Source organism: Pteropus medius, unplaced genomic scaffold (genome assembly GCF_902729225.1).
Source record: "Pteropus medius unplaced genomic scaffold, Ma_sr-lr_union100, whole genome shotgun sequence".
In the NCBI taxonomy this organism is placed as follows: domain Eukaryota; kingdom Metazoa; phylum Chordata; class Mammalia; order Chiroptera; family Pteropodidae; genus Pteropus; species Pteropus medius.
In genome coordinates, this window is record NW_024342467.1 from 3,032,963 (window position 1) to 3,038,962 (window position 6,000).

A 6,000-nucleotide genomic window follows, 5' to 3' on the forward strand; every position below is an offset into this window, starting at 1 on the left:
CCACCTTGTCTATCTAAAGCTACTGGTGTGGGAAAACTAATTACGCATGTACAGTGTGAGAAATACCGATATAACATATTCCCGCTAATCAAACCACTTTTAAGATTGAGGAAACTGGCCCCAAACTATTAAATGACTTGTTTTAGATTACATTCCATCAGTGCACGCTCCCTCACCCCCCAAGTATCTCTTTCCAAATAGGTTAGATTCACAGAACTGTTCAAAAGTGTTTTCAATAAGATACACACAGTGCAAAGGTTTTGGTTAACTCAATTAGCAAATTTAACCTTAACTTTCTTTTCATGTAAAAATCAACATTATCTCTAGATGTAGACAAGAAAGAGATAAGGGAAACTTATTTTCAAATTTTTGAAGCCACTTATCCTGCCATTTTGTTACCCAGCCCTGTTTCAGCCCAATAGAACGATTTCGTTAACTAGGTCTGCTTGTCTCATGAGAACTCTCTACATTTTACTCTCAGCATAGACTTCGATTTTTTCTTAAGTCTAACTTCAGGTCATATTTGTTCAGCGGAAAAAAAGATGACAGTTTGGAATGCTGAAACTATACCATAGACACGCTCATTTAAAATATTTACTGCTTCCATCCGATCAAATCTCTCCACTCTGCCCACAGCCTCTCAATCCACTCACTCTAAAAAATAAAGGGGAGGAAGAACTATTTTGGAACTTCAGTTCTTGGGATGTTGTGTAACTAAGTAGACAAAACTTAAAAACAGTGCTGCCTATGGGTTTTTGCCAAAAAGACCTGGGCGGAGAGCTGGAGTGCCCTCTTTGTGTGATGTCCGCCGCTGGCACAAATGGGGTTCACCCAGTGTCCGACGTGTAGCCTGGGGCTCCCCGAGGCTCCCAGGAAGAAAGGACGTCTAGGCCAGACACACTCAGCCTGTGAGGCCTAGGGCGCAGGACTGCATGGAGGCCTGGCCGAGGTAGGGTGGGCCGGGTTCCCGGAGCCAGGCAGGCACTGCGCTCAGGACCTAGGCTCCTTCGGACAGTGCCTGCTGGTTGTGCCTCCTGCCTTGGGCTCCAGACCCCTGCACCCCGCCCACCCGACGAAAGCCAGGTCTCCCACCCGCACGGCTGCAGCTGCTCCTTCCAGCCACAAGGCACTGCCAGGGTTCCCTGTAGCCTCTCTCCGCCCTGCCTCCGTGTTCTTGCCATCAAGGGAAAACCTGCGGCGCCTCAGGCCTCAGCACGCCCCAGCCCCTTCGTGTTCTAGTTCATCAGAGACACAAGATCCATGTCATCTTGCCAGAGTCCCACAAGGGCCAACGGCCACGCTCGTAACCCAAACCCGATGTCCCAGCGCCCTAGCTGGTCCTGGGGCCAGGGTCCACTATATCATCTAAGGCTGAGTAGAGAGGCTGGCCCACTCAAAACTGATCCTGAGTCGAACATTCCACATCCTCCTCAACTCATTTCCACTGCGATCCCCTCTTCCCCAGCTCCTTGCCACCAAATAAACTACATAGAACAATAACAAAAGATGCCACTGTATTCCTATTCTCCCATCTTTTTAGATTTGTTCTTATTCTGTTTTCCCCTCCATTTCTTTTTCTTTCTAGCCGTGTTTAGTGATAAACAACCGCCAAGGGACCATCGATCTGATCCTCCAACATCCTTGACAGAACAGCTTTCAGATCTAATTTATTAAAAGCCAGCATGGGCTGTTTCTCCAACTTTTCAAAGTGTCAGGTGAAACAAATGTGACCAACACAGCATTGCAGCTCTGGACACTGAAACCATAGCTTTCTTTTACACTTATTTCAATCTGCCTCTGAATTTTTTTCTTTTCCATCCACAATCCTCAGTGAATAGGCTCTTTTCAAGTACTCATGAAATTTCATCACTCATTTAATCTAAGCCAGGGTTTCTCAATCTCAACACTGCTGATATTTGGGGCAGGATAATTCTGTTTTGCGAGGACTCTCCTGTGCATTGTAGGATGTTTAACAACATCCTTGGCCTCAGCTGACTTGATACCAGTAGAACCTCAAAACTTATTACAGCCAAAAATATTTCCAGATATTACCGAAGCTTCCTTTGGAGCAGAATCATCGCCTCTTCCCTTTAAAGAGCCACTGATCTAAACCATGCAAGTACTGAATTCCACAAGTAACTTGGAAAAAGCTACTTCTTTACACTATAAGTTATTCCAGGTATACGTTAAGTGACACAGAGACAACATTTAGGGTTTTCCTGGGGCTATCATGTACACTATATCGACCTATATTATTCAAAACTGAAAGCAAATGGAGTGCATGGTAATTACTGGCATTTTATGTTCTATTTCCTTTCCCTAATCTCACGGAAGCTAAAAAATAGACTCTAGGGGAAAAAAATAAGATTAATTTTCCCAAATGTGGGGAAATGGATGGATACACTACAAGAGAATTATAGATCTCCCGAAAGGAAATGCATAAAAAATTTAAGGCTAAATCTGATAAAAATGGAGGAAAATACACTGTATTAGACAAGGTTTCAGACCTTACCTCATCTATAAAACCAATTTAATGAAAAGATGTTATTATATATTAAATTAAATTAAAATACATATATTTTCTGATAATAGGTCTAATGCCAGTTCTTAGTTTCCTGATCATGGAGGAAAAATTGCACTAAAATGATTATGTTAAATATATTCACATAATTTCTAAGAGATTAATTCAATTTGTAGCAATGAAAAGTGTTGTTCACGTGAAACAAATTTACTAAGCAGCTAAAATAAAGACATTCAACAAAGATTATGGAATTATCACTGTTAACTGGACTCTGTTTAGAGCTCTGATTTTGACTCACCCTTAGGGACATTCCACAAAAATGCTCACTTTCCTTGCAGTGATTTCACGTCACCACTCATAAATTCTTCATGTGTCTTGCACTTTTCAAATTTCAAATAACTTTTATATCTATTGTCTCATTTATTATTCATAGATATCTGAAAAAAGTGGGGTAAAATTAGTCTACCATCTTGGAGCAGGGCAAACTGAAGCTATGAAAATGTCAGTCCTGCCCCAACAAAAGTAAATAAACAAGATTAAGGACTCACATTTGGTTTTGATCCTATATTCTTTCTACTCTTTCTGATTCATACCTGTTCTTGATCCTATATTCTTTCCACTCTTCAAATTAACTTTTATAATTGGCATGCCTTTCTCTATTTCACTGACTTGGCTGTTAGTTGACAGTTGTTTATGAATTCTCTAAAATACACAATTAGGCTCAACACACTTAATAAATAAACTCTCTATTCTTTGTTGAGACCCAGAAATTGATAATCCTGAATTCCAGCTTCAGGCTAGAGCCAAATTACTCCATGACTCTGGGTAACTCTGAAGTCTCAGTTGTCTCATAACAACCCTGCTTTCAAGACCAAAAGAAGACACCCGGAAAAGCTCTTCTGTTGACAGACTTGAAAACAACCTCATCAAGTATACCCAAGAGTGTCTTAAAAATATAGAAAATTTCACTGTGTTAATTAGAATCTAGAAGATTTTGAAAATAGTTCTTTAAACATGCCTTTAATGAAAGCAGGTGGTTAACAGAAGTAGACAGAGTTGAATGAACAAGGCCAACCTATTTGTAGTAAGAAAGTAGGAGAGAAGGGAGTTGAAAATAAAAATTAAGGTTTAAATATGTTTATGTGAAAGATAAAGATCTACAAAGAGGTAAGGCAATTTTGAAAAAAGTTTATCAAAACAGTAAGTACATATCCTGTTGAATATTAAAACATGTCATAATTATACTAGAAAAAGCATAAGGAATATGCGCAAAAGAGAAATAACCCAATTGAAAGAATATAGGGCTCAGAACAATAATATAAACATAATTTTGATGTATGATAAATAAGCCACCACAAAGCAATGAGTTACAAAGAAAGTGTTTAATAGATTATGTAGGTAAACTATATATAACTACACAGAGGAAAATAAGACTGGATCATTAACTGACACCATAAGTGAAAAAAAAAAAAAATGTAGGAGAATCCTTTTTGATCGCAACATGGGAAAGTAGTTATTGAGGAAAACCCCAAAACTAAAAACCATAAGCCCAAAATTAATGTGGTTGAATAGATCAAAAGTGAAGATTTCTGTTATATGAAAAAGACCACAGGAAAAGGTCGCAGACAGACAAAAGCCAGAAAGGAACCAACTGCAGTATGTACACTACCAAGGGACCAATGTCTAGAACTGCACTCTTCAGCACAGTAGCCTGACTATTTAAGTGTAAATTACTTGGAATTAAGTAAAATCAAAAATCCACTTTTTAGTGATACTAGCCATATTCCAAGTGCTCACTAGTCACATGTGGCTAGTGCTATTATATTAGGCAGCATAGATATAGAACATTTCCATCACTGAAGAAAGTTCTATTGAACAATGCTAGTTTAGAATATAGGAACTTCTACAAATAAACTGGAAAAAAAATAGCAAACATGGTAGAAAAATTAAAACACAGTAAAATATAAGTCCGAAAGAGAAACCCATGCTGTTTAGTGTAAATGAATTGCTCAAGTTTACCAATAATCTGAGAAAAGCAAATGAAAAAGTTATACTTATATATCTATTGGTGAAAAAAATTGGAGATGGTAAAACTGGAGGTAGTACCAAGTGTTGCCAAGGATGTAAAGAACCAGGAATCCTTATGCACGGTTGGTTGGAATATAAATTGTTCTGATTTTACAGGAAAGCAGTTGGTCATTAGGTGAATATAGACAGAGAAATATGAGTATCTAAATATATTTTTGAATATACTATAAATATATAATATTAAAAGTATCAAATAGAATAAAGACTAGATACAAAAAATTATATAAATTAAAAACTATATATACAAAAACTATGTTTTATAATGATAAATATATGCATATGCAAATATATGTGTGTAGATTTAGACATGTACATGTTATGCACACACACATACACACACACAATAACAAGTCTCTATGGGGAAAAAATAGGAATGAAGATGGGACAAAGGGGAAAACAAACAAAAGAACAATGAAAAAAGAAACATAGATCAATGAAATAAAATAAAGAGTACAGAGTCCAGAAATTGACCCATACATATATAGGCAATTGAAATTGAACAAAGATGCAAAATCAGTTTGAGAGGAAATGACAGCCTTTCAACAAATGGTGCTGGAAAAATGAGCATCTATATGCAAAAAAGGGGGGGTGAATAAAAGAAAAGAAATAAAGAAAACCTTGTACCACATATGAGAATTAATTTGAAATAGATGATAAACCTAAATGTAAAACCCAAAACTATAAAATATACAGAATAAAACAATAGAAAACCTTTTTGATCTTGTTAAAAAAAGATTTCTTAAATATAACATCAAAAGTATGATCCATAAAAGAAAGAAAACATAAATTGGACTTCATTAAATGAGGAAATTTTGCTTTTCTAAGACACTCTGCCATAAAAGAAAAGGCATACACCAGAGTGGGAGAAAATATTTGCAAAACGTATATCTGCTAAAGGACTTATATTTAGAATATATAAAGAACTGTTAAAACTCAAAAATAAGAAAACTCAATAAAAAATGGTTTAAACAGACCCCTCACAACAGAAGGTATAGAGATGGCAAATAAACTCATGAAAACATGCTCAACATCATTAGTTATTAGTGAAATGCAAATTAAAACCACAATTGGATATCACTAATCATGTATTAGAATGGTGGCAATTAAAAGAATGACAAGGGCCTAGTATTGGTGATGATATGGGATTCTTTTATTTATTTTTTTTCAGAGTTTATGAATCTATTTTATTTTATTCCATGTTGTAACATTAGCCAGTGTATTTGTTATGTTATGTGTACAAAAAAGGAATATACATATAAAGAAGTAGTAAGGTTATCATTATTGTTTGCTGAATGTCAACAGGCTGGTATCAGAGGAAAGAGGCCTACTGACACATGTTAGTAAATGGCAACCTTGGGATTTTTACCCAGATCTATTTAACTCCAAGGCTC

General features: G+C 36.5%; 1 long non-coding RNA gene across 1 annotated transcript in view; it reads right to left on the reverse strand.

The window, feature by feature from the left end:
- LOC120602290 (uncharacterized) overlaps window positions 1–3,007 on the reverse strand; it is a 79,614-nt gene extending 76,607 nt beyond the window's left edge. Inside the window, exon 1 of the long non-coding RNA XR_005652684.1 lies at window positions 2,820–3,007. This is a non-coding gene — a long non-coding RNA (uncharacterized LOC120602290). The remainder of the gene's footprint in view (window positions 1–2,819) is intronic.
- Between the last annotated feature and the right edge of the window lie 2,993 nt (window positions 3,008–6,000).